Source organism: Pomacea canaliculata, linkage group LG1 (assembly GCF_003073045.1).
Source record: "Pomacea canaliculata isolate SZHN2017 linkage group LG1, ASM307304v1, whole genome shotgun sequence".
NCBI lineage: Eukaryota > Metazoa > Mollusca > Gastropoda > Architaenioglossa > Ampullariidae > Pomacea > Pomacea canaliculata.
In genome coordinates this window covers 33359522-33376382 of record NC_037590.1, presented here as the reverse complement: position 1 = coordinate 33376382, position 16861 = coordinate 33359522, and the positions used below count along the sequence as shown (strand labels likewise).

Genomic DNA, 16861 nt, shown 5'->3' with positions numbered 1-16861 from the left:
TTTCTAGACAACATGTTCATAAAATAGAGAGGAATTGCATGGCTGGATGGCGGAAATATAGTTGACCATTCTTTTGTAGAGAATGTTTTGTGGACGTGGCATAGAGGATGGAAGGGTGGAGAGAGATGAAGAGATGGTAGTAGGGAATAAAGTGAGACAAGAGCAGGAAGACAGTAAAGTACAGGCAAACGAAGACAAAGAAAAAAAACTTTCAACAGTTGTTACTTGCCATCCTCCCCACTGTCCCGGCATGCTTTGCTGCTCCTGCACTCTTTCCCTTTTCCTTCTGGATGCTCAGGGGAGGTGCGCACTCAACTCGATTATTTATTTATTAATATGAGATACCATCGACATTCTGCTTCGCTCTCTGTTCAATCCAATTTTTTTTAACCCTCCCGACTGCTGATTTGCTTACTCCTTCATTCATAACAGCCATAAAGCTGCCGCCGGCGCTGACTCACGCGGCCATGGTAAGGCATCCATCTTCCTACTCAGTGGAGCAGCGTGGCCTTTGACCTCTCAGATTAATGAGTCTGTCCTGAAACACGTTATCAAATGCGCAAGCATAACTACTGCTTTTCTTGCACCCTGTAGTTACAACAGCATTAAAATAAGAGGACGGACCAGGTTCCAGAACAATATACTGCAGTTGCTGGTGCTGGGTAGGGAAGGAAGAAAATGCCGTAGACTGGTGGTTAGGGTGTTTGATTTCGTAGCACAAATTCTGAGGTTCGAGGTTCACCCAGACTTGACTAGAAAAACTGCTTCCGCCCATCCACTAGCAACAGGTCACGTGTCTGATGTGCTTTATCTCGTATTATTCCACAGAAGATAGTCCCGTCAAAGAATTATGAAGAAACTCTTCGTCCTAGAATAACCTGCTTGCCAAAACTCTAAGCTCACGAGGATTGGCTGGTTTGGTTAGTCACGTGGTCATGATAAATTGGTTAGAGCAGATATTCTAAAATAATAAAAAAAAAAAAAGAAGCATGCAAGGTTGAGACAAACAGGAAGAGGAGCTGCGACTCATTCAACTTCACATTGAATGATATTTCCGGTGGATAAAAGGAACCTAGAACTACAAAGAATCCAAACTGTCAGCAGCAGAAACATATTTTTATTCGAGTCTGCAGCCATTATATTGCAGGTTGTCATCAGGTTACGGTTCTCTATGATATATTTTAAGAGATTAAACAAAGGAATCGAAATCGCTTGCAGGTGGAGGCACTATCCCACGAATAATCATCGACAACAGTACAAGAAGTTCAACGCACTTACCGTTGCATTAACCTGCATCCCCATCGCCCCCGACTGTAGGTGTAGCTGTTGGTGACACGGGCCATCAGGGAATGTTTTCCAACGACAGTCTTTTCATACAACGGAAGCTTAGTATACCAAGATGGACATCAGTGGGTTTTTTTTTCAATAATATTAACTCAATATTTTTTAATACCCTTCATTTTAACCTAACCATTCTTTTTTTATTAATACCAACACAGCTAAGCGCATGTCGCCCCAAAATATCTGTAAGTCGATTCTAGAAGCATCAGACAGAATCGATTCTAAAACAGTAATCAGCCATGAATTCCGATAGCATTACTTTATAAGGACTTGTGCATTACATTCTCACACCTGGTATTATGTTACATTAAACGCATGACTTAAACACGTGACTACAAAAGTCAGCACATTTCTTTTGAAAGCCAGCTACATGTTATTCAAATCCAGTGGTGTCTGTGTTTCTGGGAAACCTGGAGTAAAAATATTTGCACACTTTCCCACCCAGACTCCCAAACACGTGTGTATGTGTGTGTGCGCGCGCGCGTTCTCTCTCTATCTGTATTCCTCTCAGAACGCTTAGGACATTAATTGATTTACAGCAGCTAACACTGTTTCTCATGATGTATCCAGAATGCTGTCATGCTTTTCTCCCTCGAGTGCAAGACAATAAAGTTGGGCTTAAGGCTCGTGTTCCGTTGAACACGTTTGTTCAGCCTGAGTGGGCGAGCTAGCGAGGCAAGGAGTCCCAGGGCTGATGTCACCCTCCATGTTACAAGGATCACCTCGCAGCAGGCGATGGCTAACGAGGCAAAAACAATTTGTTAAAAAGCCTACGTAGGCATTGTGTCACAGTCAGTTTGTCACAACCAAACGTATGCAGCAGACACGCACACATGCTTCAGTGTCCACAGACAGCCCTCACCTTCACAAATGTAGGGTCAGGGAAGTTTTTTGGAGAAAAAAGATGTTTCATGTCGAGCCAGCAGCCGAGGACGTATCACGGCAAAGCCAGTCCAAGTGGAAGGAAAAAATACGCTTGAATAAATCAGCTGAAAATTAATAACATATTAGTACATCTCTAGCTTGCACATTGAAGAACAGTAATAATAATAATAATAATAATAATAATCATCATCATCATCATCATCGTCGTCGTCGTCGTCGTCGTCCCATCACATTAGCTTTTCCCCTACTCAAAACTGAAGCCGGGCAGTTTTGCAACGAGATAAATTTCTCGAAGCTTTACGATAAGTATTCTCCCCTCCCCCTTTTCATACTTTCCTCGTGTTTCGACCTTTCCGAGTCGTTTTCACGACAACATCAGTGTTGTGTGTCGAGACCTGTCGTGCAGATGGCAAAGCGCAAGCCAGGGCACGTTACCTCGTGACGGTGCCGCCTGATATATGAGCAAGTGTGAACCTCGGGTATGGATGAATCGCGTGTCAAAGCGACTTAAATCCACCCTGACCTTATTGTTCCCTGACCGTGCTCAGTGGACAAATTTTAGCTAGAGGTAATCATGCTATTGCTTTTTGCGTGTGTATAGTGAAGTGAGTGGATGCGTTTGTGTGTGTGTGTATTTCGAGAAGGAACAGGAGGAACTTTTGTTGACTTTCCTGGGAGTTCAGAGTGTAATAATCCTCTGTACCCACCGACGAACACCCGGTGCCTCCTCGAGGTACCCTTCGCTCCGGCATACCCCTTTCCCGAAACCTTTCATCCACGGACGAGACAGTCATGGCTGGAGGTGATGCAGAGGCAGGACCACTCAGCTCATCCCTCTTGTGCTTTTACTCCCATTTTCTTTCATTACACTAATGCACTCTCTCCGCAGCAGAAATGTCCAGTCTGCCCGCAGGTCATGACCTCACAACCTCCCGACCACAGACAATCGAAATGACATGAATAGGCTTTATTGAACCACTTACTGACATCACAGACCACACCAAAACATGACTTTTCAAATAATGATAATAATAATAATAAATTCACAAAAAGTTCAAATAACGTTTAAAGCTCGGTTAGTTTGTTTTATTCTGTGTTTATGTTAAACCATGAGGCAGGAAAGCGTGAGTGGAAAAGGAAAACACGGAAAGGCTATTGCGCTAAACAAAATCAAGTGCAGGGAGAAGAAAGAACGATAGAAAAAGGCGCTACACGAAAAGGATGTTTAGATTAACAGTTTATGTGCCATGGAAACTGGAAAACATCAGCACAAAGCAGATACCTCAGGAGAGAAAGAGAAGAATTTCTTATACTGCTTCTTGTAAATTCCTGGTAAGTTACTTCACAATGCGCTCCCCCCACGACCTGACAGACGATGGTCCCTGCAAGGACGTGTGATTACTCTTGATGATTGATGATATCAGTTTTAGAGAACCGCTCGCCTTATTAAACTGGTATTCGGGCAGAAGAATCATGCCACAATGTCCTGCCACTGATGCGTCCTGGGAAAGTGTCGTGGCGAGGTTTCTGTTATTCCAGATTTTGTTGATTAGTTATCGAGGGCATTTTAAAAAAAGGTAACTTGGGTTTTTGTTTCTCTAGAGGGTCAGAGCAGAAATGGCGACGCATACATCAGCAAGATAAATTTCTGTAGTTCAGGATTCGTTCGTCTTCCTTCAAGAACAATGTTACGGTGTTAGAATCAAACTGAGCTTCGTGTTCATATAAATAAATTTCTTACTCAATAATTCTGTAAAAGAAATCCTACCAATAGTAAGATTTCAGCTCTCACGTAGCTAACTGACCATAAGACATTGCTTGAAACAATGACAGCTTGCATCCCGAAGGAATATTAAGTTCCTATCCTACTCGTCTAAGAGCAATGAGAAACTAGAATAATTCTCATCGTCTACCACCACACAAAATAGAAATAAAAACAGGGAACCGGTGATCTGGTGCGTGATGAATGGTTTAAGATCACATTGTCGCCTCCAACACTTTTCTTTCTTCTCGTTCTTTTGGCGACGAACTCTGAGGTGATTGTCACCCTGGTATTTAAAGTTGCTGGAAACTGCTCGGGTAGAAGTCCCCGGTGTAAACAGCGGTGAACTATTATCTGTCATTATCCATCTGCGGACTCGCATCCGGCGCATCAATGTTAAATGCGTTGCTTGGCCCTGCCTTGATTATTATTGACTGAGAAAGTAGTCCGCAGGCCTACCCACTCCTTGCACGTGCGCCAGGCACGAGCTTATGCTATTGATTTCCGTAATGCAATAAGTTAAGTCCCTCGCGAGCTTTTGTCCGGTTTAAAAATACACCTAAGCCCTGAGGCGGGGAGGCCATTCCATCTGTTTCTTCTCAAAAAAAGAGACACGTGAAATTATTTCTATCAGAACTTTGATTATAGCTGAGTCTGGGTTTTTTTCGTTATACATGCCAAACTCTTTTAATGTTAAGAAAGAAAAAAAACTTTTATACATAAGCACAAACACACACATACAAGGAAGCACTTGAAAAAAATCGTGATAACTGTTGTTTTTTTTCAAGTTCATCTCTCATTTTCCTGCTTCCTGGATTGCACGTAGGAAATTTTTTTTTCTAAAATGTGCATCACGCTTAATCTACAGCATCTCGCCATTGGGTTTTTTTTCTATTTATAAAGTGATTGCAAAGCCGGAGAAAGAGTTTACAGCGAGACATGGATGTTATCAACAGTTGCAAAGAACGAATTCACGTGTGTATGCACGTGTTACGTGCGAGATGCTGGAGCCGCGCTGGTCTTTGGGAGGAGAGCGGGACTCCTTGATTTTACACCCGGATGCCAGCCTCTGTTTCTGGGGTGAGTGGTCAGACTTTGTCCACACCGAGAACTCTGCCAGAAGAAAATACCAGACTTATTCCAGTCTTGTTTAGAGAGGAGACACGACGAAAGGCGCAGACAGCTATTTGTGTGAGCAGAGGGGCAGAAAATAACATACATCTCTGCACGCGCACACCCCATACGCTCACATGCTCTTCCACACATCACCATGGTGACGTCATGATTACCAACAACACAATTAGCATTATCGACAGCAATCACACAGCAAACCCTGTTACAGAAATCCAAGGACCATGTCTTTTATGAATTTCTTATTGGTAACGGACCCATTCACGAAGACGTTGTTAGCAAAGATGTCTTCTGAAAAAGAAAGAGTCAATATCTTCCATCATAAAGTTGTTGTTGACGGTGTCATCCCTTAGGGAGCTGTTGACGATCGTATCTTTCGAGAAGGAAATGTTAATGAAGGTGATGTTGACGAGAGAGCTGTGGTACCATGCAGGAGAATTGTCGATGACAGTATCTTCAAGCGGGAGTAGTCGATGGCAGTAGCTCCCTTTAGGGATTTCTATGTAACTATATCTTTCTCCAGGGAAGCGTTGGTGACGGCATCTCTGAGAGTTATGGGACCATCCGCTCCATCTGCTTCCCCTTCAGATGATGTGGTTAACATGACACATGACACGATCGCTGGCGTTTTTAACATGGAGGTTGCCTAAATTCTAATCACGTCCATTTCCGGCATCATGACCCAGTGTCCACATCGTTCGCCTCCATGTTTTTCTCCTCTTCAAGGAAGCCGAGGACTCGCGAGAAAGAACCGCCCCTAAAAAATAATAAAATAAAATAATAGGACATCAGCAGCACACAGCGCAAACACGATGCCACTGACTTTTGCCATCTCCCAATCTTCAGCTCAAATAAACACATTAAAAAATTTTCTTCGATCTCATTACATTTTCCCCGATTAAATTTCAGCCTTACAGCTGCAGGACCGGATTTTGAAACCCGTATTTTCCCACATCGGTTTTTTGAGCGGGTGGTGATGTTGGGTTGGGGGGGATAAGGTCAACCCATCTAACCACCCACGCCTCATGGCGAATAAAAACTTCTTTTCCCAAACTCTCAAGCTCGATTGCAGAGAGCAGTGATATCCTGGAGGCTCTTTGAACAACTTCTTCCTTCTTTGCCCCCACGTCCCCATCACCCTTTCCTTACACTCACAACCTCCAACCCCTTCAAATGCGTTTTTCTCTTCTCTTTTCCTGGGGAATTTTTCGGGGTCACCGTCACTCTAACTTCTTCAGTCTCTCCCAGTTTAAGAAACGATAAAAATAAAAATATCTCTTATATTGGCTATTATAAGGTAATTATGTGTTAATCACTTGTGATAGCCAGTAGAAATGGGTTTATAACAGCTAATCTCATCCTTCTCCCCAAATCTTTGACGAGTGTAAATGTTTCATCCAAACGAGCGGACAGCGAGAACAGAATTCAAGCTCATCTTTGCTTGTAGATGAAGTGGGTGTGAGGAAGCTTGAGACGATAGGTCTGTAGTAAAAGGTTGTTATCATGGGCAAGATGGCAAACATTCCAGTGTAACTGATATTTAGTCCCACTTGCAGGGCATCTGCTTCTTCATTTCTTAGATTCATGTCCTGTCTATACACAGTCTTTCTTTCCTTGCATCATTCATCATTCTTTGACTTTACTTCTCTAGTATTTTGTTATTAGTTTGTCATTTATTTGCTCGTTTATACGTTCACTCATTATTTTATTTTAATCATTATTTACTAGGTTAAATTTTTTTTTCATTCGTCTGTTCGTTTATTCATCCTTTAATTTTCTTGCTTCTTCTCTTTTTAATCTTTCAAAGAAACATCATACATTCTCTCATACAATGCATGTAGCTAAACACACGCACACACCTGCAAACATACAGTTGCACGTGTGTATAACGGTCTGAAGTGGCGACAGCGTCTACATACCAAGCCGACTCTCTGTCGTCTGTGATTATCGCACACAAAGGATGCTTTACATGACCAACGATGTCGACAGGAACAGTTGCACGGTTATGCTCCGCCGGGGTCACGGCTTCATTCATCACCATTATGTACTAACACAAAGCAGGCAGTCTGAGCTCACGCGATTCATCATCATTTGACTCACCTTGGCGACAGAAGGCCAGGACAAGGGACCAGGGTACACGTGAGGAAGGCAACAAGACACCACAGCACTTCAAAAATGGAGAATGTTGGCTTGCAGAGGATGACTGTGAAAAAGCGCAGACACCTTACGTACGCATCGACAAACACGTGCATAGACACGTGTGGAGTCTACGGTCCACACAGACCGAACAGCAAGAACTAGTATTGATCATGCAAATCCCTGTCTTCGTGGTTGAAAGTAGTGGAAGGTCCATGGCAATGGCTGTCCGTCTCCCACTGACGTCCACCACACACGTTGCAGGTTTTTGCGATCAATGCCAGAGGCACAGAGGGACGAACACGCTTAAGGAGGTGATTGGGAGAAATTTCCCAGGTTCATATCCTGGAGCAGTTCTAACATTGTGTCTGACTGTAGCTTGCCTGCACTTTTCCTGTAAAGAAGTTTTCTTGGCTTAGCATCGTAAACTTTGACCTTTTCTTCCTGCAGTTCCTGTCTTCCAGTTTTGTTTTGTCGTTGCTGTTGTTGAAAGTGTTTGTTTTTTTTTAACCCATCGTTGTTTTGAAGCAGTATACACATCGGATCTGCAAGCCTTGAAAACAGCATGATATTATTAATGAACTTCCTCCATGCAGTTCAATAAAGAAGATTTCTTGTGTTTTAAAGAAAATATTCACGCGGTAAAAGAATTTTTACTATCGTAAGGAGGATCCTGTGGATCGGCAGGATGTGGTGATGGGAGAAACATAAAAATTGAAGCTGTTCGTGAACAGAGACAACAACATAGATCACAAGTTTGTTTCTTTGCTGTAGCAGAAGTCAACAGTCGCTGCAAGTTGAAACATAAGATCAGACTTTCTTTATTTTTCTCGAAGATCGATGCTTTAATGTGCTGGCAGAAAGCTAGGAATCGAGTTCTACTTCGCAGACGCCACCTGCCCAGCTTCCTTTTTAACGACGGCCGGTGATGGAGTCGATGTTAGTCTTAATGTCGCCGCTGTGGTAGCGGCTGGTCTTTCATTCAACCAACCTTCGATACTAAGCATCAGTGAGTAGATATTACAGTGTCAGGGCCTCAAGATGGAACCCTCAACATCCGTGCTTGCTTCAGTCGCTGGTGCTTTAGTGATCACCTATAGATCATCATTCATCCTGATGGAGGGACGATGACTTCGAGACATTCCGCAGCCTCGGTCGCAGGTGCTCGGTGGTCTCGGAAACGCCGGCGGTGGTAGTCGTCCCTCCATTTCCTTCACGTAATTATAACAGGCGTGGGGGACGAGGGGGAGTTCGTTTTATTTTCTGTCTTGCTGGAGGTTGTGAGAGTTGAACACCTGCTACAAATCTGGCCATTTCAGGGCTTATTGAGAAAAACACAGTTGTTAGTTGGAATAATGATCCCTTGAGGGTTTCCTATATCAGCTGAAAAAAAATTCCATGCTAAAGAAATATTTCTGTAACCATAGAGATGCTGTCTAGGTGCTGAGTAGCGTCCAAGAGATTATAATATACCGAGGCGCCGATTAAAGAACAAACAAACAAATATCAACAATAAAAACATAGTATTATAGACCAATGGGGAATTTCGTGGTTGGCAGATCGAAAAAAATGAAGAAATTTCACCAAGATGTAACTGGCAAGGCAATAGCCCATTAGTGATTCTCTAGAAGCTTCGGAAGGAACCAGCAGCGAACCAACCCAGCCTTTGTCGCTTGATGATGCAGAGATTCCTGAGGACCGACCAGAAAGCAAAAAAATTTGTTAGCAGTTTGTCACACTTTTTATTGTACACGGTAAACATGCTGGATCCACATTGTACCATCATACCTCCTTGTGACTGTAATTCTACGTCACCTTGTTACCATACCAAGCCGGCAACACAATGTAACACTATGTAACCTTCTTACCATTACAATCCACTGACTTCCCATTGTAACTTCGTTTCGTTACTGCCACGTCACCGTTTTCTTCTTCGCTCCACCGCCGCCCAAAATATGACCGCGCCAATCGTATGTGAATAAATTAAGTCAGGACGATTTTCCTCTCATTATTCTTTCTGTCCTCGGGATCTTCCGCATGGCCGATCCTGCCTGATCCTGGCCGATCCTGGCTGACGGGAGATTACTCCGTCCTCTGTCCACGTGCTGCACGCGACCCGAGACGAGATGAGAGATACGTATAATAGGAGGTGGAGAGGGAGGAGACAAGAGGACAACATAAGTGCCTTGCAAGAACATCTCCGCAATATAAATGTGTCAGTTCGGAAAGCTATACAATGTGAAAAGTGCTTTAAATAAACATAAAAATAATCATAATGGGGCAGGCTGCAAAACCGTTTATAATTCAAAACACTTTTAAGTATAAAGTCTACTTATAAATAAATTGTGTATAAAAACACAGTGAACCACACAATTTTAAAACTTTTTAAAAGTAAAATTGTGTAGATGGTCAAGCCTGGAGTCTTCTTCGTCCTTGTTTCAAGTTACCTCCACTCCCACCCCACCCCATTCTCCTCCACTTCGGATTACCGAAGACCAACATTTTTGCAGTTCTTTCGGCGATCAGTGGCAGGGAACTTCAATTGTCAAAGAAATAAATCGAAGATCTCCAGTATTCCTCGTCGAGCTGCCCTTGTCAGTGCTATCCTGATTAGACCATTTTATTGAAGCATATTTTACTACAGGCTTAATATGTTCTGTGACTAGCGGCTTGAGGACCCTGGTTAGATGAACCCCACGTGGTCCACATCTCCTCCCACCCTTACCCCCATGGCCATTCTCCAGCAAGATTCTTCATCCGTACACATCTGATGGCGCTTGCCTCCCTGCCTGCGATCAATGTATGGCTCACACGTCAGCCCTCTGTCTAGTTTAGCTCTGGAAACGATCTCATTGTTCTCGCCACGCTAGAGGTCTGCCTTTATTCATTCATTTTGTTCATTCATTTTTCTTTCTTTCTTACTTTCCTTAAACAAAAGTAGTGTAAAAAAAAAAAAAAAGCCACGAACACGCGCAGTTTGAGATAATCTTAGGAAAAAATCTCAATTATTGTTCTCTTGTTTTGGCAGTATTAATAAAGCGTATCGTACTTTTATAAATATCAGTAAGCAAACCCCTTGACACCTAGGAATTTTTGAATGTGCAGTTTTTATGACGAATGTTGATCATTGTTTTCAGCAAACAGAGATTTCAAGACTCAGAGCAAACTTTCAATCGTTTTCATTTTTCAATTGATATTTTTAGCGGATCTTTCACACTATTATGGGAGAAGGAAGGAATCGACTGAAAGAATTCTAAAAATTCTGAAACTTCTTTCTCTGATTTTCTGGGTGGCCTTGTCACTGTTTCCAAGGGTCTTAAAGGACTGTGAGGATAACAATTTTTCTTCCAATACCCGAGCCTTGCACAATGATTACAAAAAACGTTTTGTGCCACAGTAGTTCTTTAATCGCAAAATTTGAGAAAGGACGTTGAGCGCACAGCCCTAACTTAACACAAGCCTGACATGTCGAAAAAAGGGGGACAAATCCGCCGTTTAATTTCAACTTTTTATGGTTTCATCAAAAGCTTTGACTAAGTGGTTTGCAGCGATCAGTCAAATTGAAATAACTTCAATGAGGATAAGGCCGCCACCAGGGCATTCCAAGGGCAGAAAACCGAAAGTGGATGCATCGGCACGTTCTCCCCGTGTCACGGAGTGACCTCCCCTCCCCGTATCTACAGCAGAATTCTGGGATGGCCAATTACCGAGATTGAGAGGGAGGTGGTCTTTAATCTATTTCCACGACCTCCCGCTTACAGATTACATGAAGAGCATGCAATTTTCTTTGACAATGCAAGATTGATCTAAGCCCTGTATCGTATAGGTATTGGGGGCAAGAACGGCTATTACGAGACAAATTGGATTGCTTCCCCTGTTTTTCCAAATGTCAGTCAGGAGAAGACAAGTTAGACGTTCTGTCAAGAAACTGAAAAGACTGAAGCTAACAGTAGGTGCAGGGGGATTGGTGCAGGACAGGAAGCTGAAGTTCTTAGAGACCTTTAAGCCGACACAATGTTTCGTTTATAAAAGAGACTTAACTCTTTCTCTCATACCAAGACCTTAAGTATGTAGTTGTTCGAAGAAGCCCATTGACATTGTAACCCTTATCGGTCATCGTGCCCTTAGACTACAGTTAATAAAAAGTTAACTAAAGCTTTTTTTTACTGAGAAATCCTTCCTAATTTGAAACCTGGTTCAGAAGATCGGAGATCATAGCCGATTCCTGTTTGAAAATCCCTTCCAAACCACGAGGTCGAGTTCAGGGCGGAAAAAGTTCCTAAAACGTGTTAAAGGAAATGTTCGTGTGATTTCGATACTTTCAGCTAATTTGCCAAAAGAGGTGAAGAAATTATTTTAAATAACAGCAGTTTCTAGAGCGCACAGTGCGACGTCACGAAGAGTACAAAAACAGGGTGACATCCTTGCTGGTTGGTATAAAATAATAAACGTGCTAAAATATGTGAATGAAAGTAACACAAGTATTACATATAGCTAGACCAATATATATTATACTAAAGATGAATAAATGGAGCGTACTGAACGAGCATTTGCGAGGTTCATGCTTGTATCCCGACGAAGAAATACAAATTATACAGATTAACTTTTGTTTACCAATAAAGTAAGAAAAAAGACTATTACAAAGTCATTCAGGAATGTGAGAGCAGCAATCTTCAATGGATCAGCTACAGATTTTGACAAATCAAGGATCACAAACATGCGCCCGTGATAAACAGACACAGATGAATGAACACACACACACACACACCAATGCATTTAAACATACAGTCACACACATACGTCTGCCTACAAACACATAAAAGCATTCAAACTTTCTTTGGTGTTTTTGTTTTAGTTTTGTTTTGTTTCAAATGCGACACATATCAGCGCAGAACGCTTCCATCATGTACCTAGCTGACGTCATGCTCGGGGTGGAGCAATCACCAACGATTCTATGGACGCGGGGCCGCAGCGATGGCCCAAGGTCCCGGATGCAATTGCCTTTTTAATATCCTGTCCATCTCGAAAGATTCATTGAAATAGCCTTCACGTTTTTCTACACTCCCCTTTATGCACGGTGCGTGTTTTCCGCCAGTGTTTACTCCTCCGGCCTTGCTTCGCCTCGTTTTGTCCTGGCAGCTTGCTGATTTGTCCAAAGATTTCATTTTCGCACAAGCATTGAGGAGTCGGCCTGCGGCCATTGTAATCAAGTGTGAGAGATTATTGAATGAGCAGTCACCAAATAAAACGTGGCTACTCACCCGCAAAAAAGTGGCGTTTTGCGCGAGATGTGCGCGCGCCTGAAAGCTTGCCCGTGCCAAATTTTACTCCCCCTACCCCTCTCGCCCGCCTCTAATTTAAGCCTTTCCTTCTGTCCGAGCTTCCATTGCGTCTCATTTCTGACGTCACCAGATTGCGAATTCGCCGTTAGTCTAGGCCAGGGATGCACAACCTACGGCCCGCGGGCCATATCCGGCCCGCGACGCGGTGCCATCCGGCCCGCGAAACGTCTGCCCACAGTGCAGGAAATCGGCATGTTAGTAATAAAAGAAGACCTTAAAAAAACGAAAAAAAAGGAAGAAGAAGTATTTATCCCACGTAGGGGCGTTTCCCAATCTTTTTTTTTTTTTTTGCGATGGACGAATATTTCGATTCAGTGCTCCGACTTGGTGTCTCTACGATGAGGCCGGACATTCAGAAGTTGGTTTCGGGAAAACAACTTCAAATATCCCACTAATTAATACATAATTAATGGTAAGTACAACTTGTTTCTAATAAGAAATGGTATCTGCTCTATTTTATTTTCCTTTTTGTATTTTTGCGGTGAAGTGGCCCGCGACACGGCTGTCCGAAATGGATATGGCCCGCAGGCCGAAAAAGGTTGGGCATCACTGCCCTAGACTGGCCTAGAGCAAAGAAACAAATCAGAGACTGCGCCCTAGGTGACAGCCTAGCTTTCCTAAAAGTTCTCGTTTGTGTCTAGTTAAGAAGTACTAAAACTACTGAGGGCAGGGTTGTTTCCCTTGTTTATACTCAGAAAAGATAAGTACCGTTTTAATTACGATGTTTCTTCTGTTTTCTTAGCGACAAATAATGTAAAAAATATGGTAAAACATTTTAAAAAGTATATGTGTAATATTTTTACAAAAAGTCTTACAAAACTTGCAGTTATCTACATTAAAAGCTATTTAATTTGCATGCTATTCTGCTCAACCCGAATATCACGGAAAGCCAGACTATACTGTTGTCAACGTTACTGATATTAGGTTTACAGGTTTGCTGTTAACCATTTCTTCATATTCGCGTTGTTATACCCGGCAGTTTAAGATCCGATACGTCCTCCCCCAGAGGACTTCGGAATTGAAGTGATTGTCGGCCGTCTCGTAGTAGCAGGTGCATGTCCCCGCTTTTCTCACGGGTCGACATGCGACCCACTCCCCAGAAGGGGAAATAACAATTCGATGTCAATTAGTAATGAAACTTGGTAATAATAAACATGATGTTACTCTTGATGACCATTTCGTCATTGCAGTGTCGTCTGCTCGATCGCTCTCTTTTATCTCTGAACTGCTAGCACACTAGTACGGTTTCACTGTATGCATGAACATTATTATATACATTATTACTTTATACATGAACATCTATTATTATTTTGAAACACATGTCCCTGTACAGTATATAGTCTACACTTGTGGCTCTCTGCCCCGCAGGGACCCGCGTTCTGTCAAGGATGCCTCTGTATGGTGTAATGACATGTCTCTCTATTTTTTATTTATTTATTTATTTATTTTTGTGGCAGCATCTCATACTGGAGAAGTGTCTGCATCCCCCAAAAGGCTGAAGATACATTGAAATGAGAAGCAGATGCTTCTGACAGTGCTTTTATAAAACGAAAACCAGTCCCAAGAAAGATATCGTTAGTGCTTCTCTTCTTTTGATTGCCATTTGCTTCCTTTTTTTGTTTTTATACAAACAACTCCAAAAAATCATGATCATGACACTTTTTTGTGATTTGATATCAATTTTGCTTGTTTGATAAGCCCTTTCTATGACAAGAATAGCACATCACCAGTTCGGACCACTCTGAGGCAAACAGCCTCACGATTAAAAAGTAAGTGTTCTTACGGCTCTCGGTCCCGCATAGGATAGTTCGATAGTTCGGTCTGACCGGCTTTTCCTTTGTGTGGGTTTCCTCCAATTTTGTCTAGTTTAGAGTTAGTGATGCAGTTAAGGTCTCCTGCAAGAATATGAAAAAAAAAAAACAAAACAAAAAACAAAATCCCAGAAAAGAACAAGACCAAAACCAATGAAAAAAAAACCTTGGACGAGGCCTGCACTTCGGGCGGGTTGACCCTTGCGATCATCCCAAATGTGGGTGACGAGTGTGTAATTTATTAGTAAGGCGGACAGCGTTCACGCTACTCCTTGCAAAAGTGACTAAATAAATGTCTTGTACACGTCTTTGCATTGTCTTATCATCGTCTTCGCATACAGGTCGTAACCTAGAATATTTGTTATTCTTATATTCTTGTTTAACGTCACCTGTGCCAGAGACGGACCTGGCAGAGAAAGAATCGGAAGCTCCTTCACCCGCTAATGTCAACAAAAGCAAGTGGCAGGCATGTTATTCTCATTACGGCAAAACGTATACCTAGCTGACAAGCAAATGCAGCCTATGAGGTAGAAGTATGATACAGAATGGTAAAAATTGCCTACAGCACCCGGTGTTCCCAGGCGGTCACCCATCCAAGTACTAACCGGGCCCGACATTGGTTAACTTCGGTGATCGGACGAGAACCGGTGTGTTCAACGTGGTATGGCCGTAGGCGAATGCTGACTATTTAGCAAACGTTATTTAAAAAAAAAAAAAAAACACACACACACACTAAAGTTCAAGGTGTGCCTACAGAACTTCACGAGCACATCCCCTAGGCTGGCCTAGAGCAAAGAAACAAATCAGAAGGTGACCGGTAAGTCCAATGCAGACAACAACCGCGCCACCCTGACCCACATGACCACATACGTTCCATGGAGACAACCCGAGCTCCTCTGAACCCTCAAGTCCCACCATCTGCACGACCCACGATCAAGGAGCGCCATGCCAAAGACAACCAGCTTAGTACAGCTATAGACTGCGCCCTAGGTGACAGCCTAGCTTTCCTAAAAGTTCTCGTTTGTGTCTAGTTAAGAAGTACTAAATCTACTGAGGGCAGGGTTGTTTCCCTTGTTTATGCTCAGAAAAGATAACTACCGTTTTAATTACGATGTTTCTTCTGTTTTCTTAGTGACAAATAAATGTAAAAAATATGGTAAAACATTTTCAAAAAAATATGTGTAATATTTTTACAAAAAGTCTTACAAAACTTGCAGTTATCTACATTAAAAGCTATTTAATTGGCATGCTATTCTGCTCAACCCGAATATCACGGAAAGCCAGACTATACTGTTGTCAACGTTAGTGACATTAGGTTTATAGATTTGTTGTTGTCCAACAGCTGTATTTTGCAGCCTGTCGCGTCACTCGTCGTCAGTTTTAGATCCGATACGTCCTCCCCCAGAGGACTTCGGAATTAACTGACTGTCGACCGTCTCGTTGTGGCAGGTGCATGACCCCACCTTTCTCACGGGTCGACCTGCGACCCACTCCCCAGAAGGGGAAATAACAATTCAATGTCAAATAATAAAACGTGGTAATAATAAACATGATGTTACTCTTGATGACCATTTGGTCATTGCAGTGTCGTCTGCTCGATCGCTCTCTTTTATCTCTGAACTGCTAGCACACTAGTACGGTTTCACTGTATGCATGAACATTATTATATACATTATTACTTTATACATGAACATCTATTATTATTTTGAAACACATGTCCCTGTACAGTATATAGTCTACACTTGTGGCTCTCTGCCCCGCAGGGACCCGCGTACTGCCAAGGCTGCCTCTGTATGGTGTAATGACATGTCTATTTATTTATTTTTTTTTTTTTTTTTTTTTTTTTGTGGCAGAATCTCATACCGGAGAAGTGTCTGCATCCTCAGATACATACAGAAGATACATTGAAATGAGAAGCAGATGCTTCTGACAGTGCTTTTATAAAACTAAAACCAGTCCCAAGAAAGATATCGTTAGTGCTTCTCTTCTCTTGATTGCCATTTGCTTCATTTTTTTGTTTTTATACAAACAACTCCAAGAAATCATGATCATGACACTTTTTTGTGATTTGATATCAATTTTGCTTGTTTGATAAGCCCTTTCTATGACAAGAATAGCACATCACCGGTTCGGACCACTCTGAGGCAAACAGCCTCACGATTAAAAAGTAAGTGTTCTTACGGCTCTCGGCCCCGCATAGGATAGTTCGATAGTTCGATAGTTCGGCCTGACCGGCTTATTCACCAACAAAATCTCTGTGGCAAGGTGTTGAATCTGGACCATGTAATGAAGATTGTGGTCAGCACTGTAAACTTCATCGCATCACAGGCGTTGAACCACAGAACTTTCAAGGAATTTTTGACAGAAATAGAATGCGAATATGAAAGACGTTCTCCTTTCACAGTGAAGTCCGCTGGTTAAGCCGAGGAAAGGTACTTAAACGGTTTTTTGAT

General features: G+C 42.4%; 1 long non-coding RNA gene and 1 other non-coding gene across 2 annotated transcripts; both read right to left on the bottom strand.

Annotated features, from left to right (window-relative positions):
- Window positions 1-2550: 2550 nt before the first annotated feature.
- On the bottom strand, window positions 2551-9178 carry LOC112575659. The gene is made up of 3 exons (XR_003101683.1): window positions 9124-9178; window positions 7220-8946; window positions 2551-5876 (listed from the first exon to the last, which is right to left on the bottom strand). It is a non-coding gene; the product is annotated as an uncharacterized LOC112575659 (long non-coding RNA).
- Window positions 9179-14964: 5786 nt separating this feature from the next.
- On the bottom strand, window positions 14965-15083 carry LOC112553756. Its single transcript, XR_003097101.1, has one exon. It is a non-coding gene; the product is annotated as a 5S ribosomal RNA (ribosomal RNA).
- Window positions 15084-16861: the final 1778 nt, after the last annotated feature.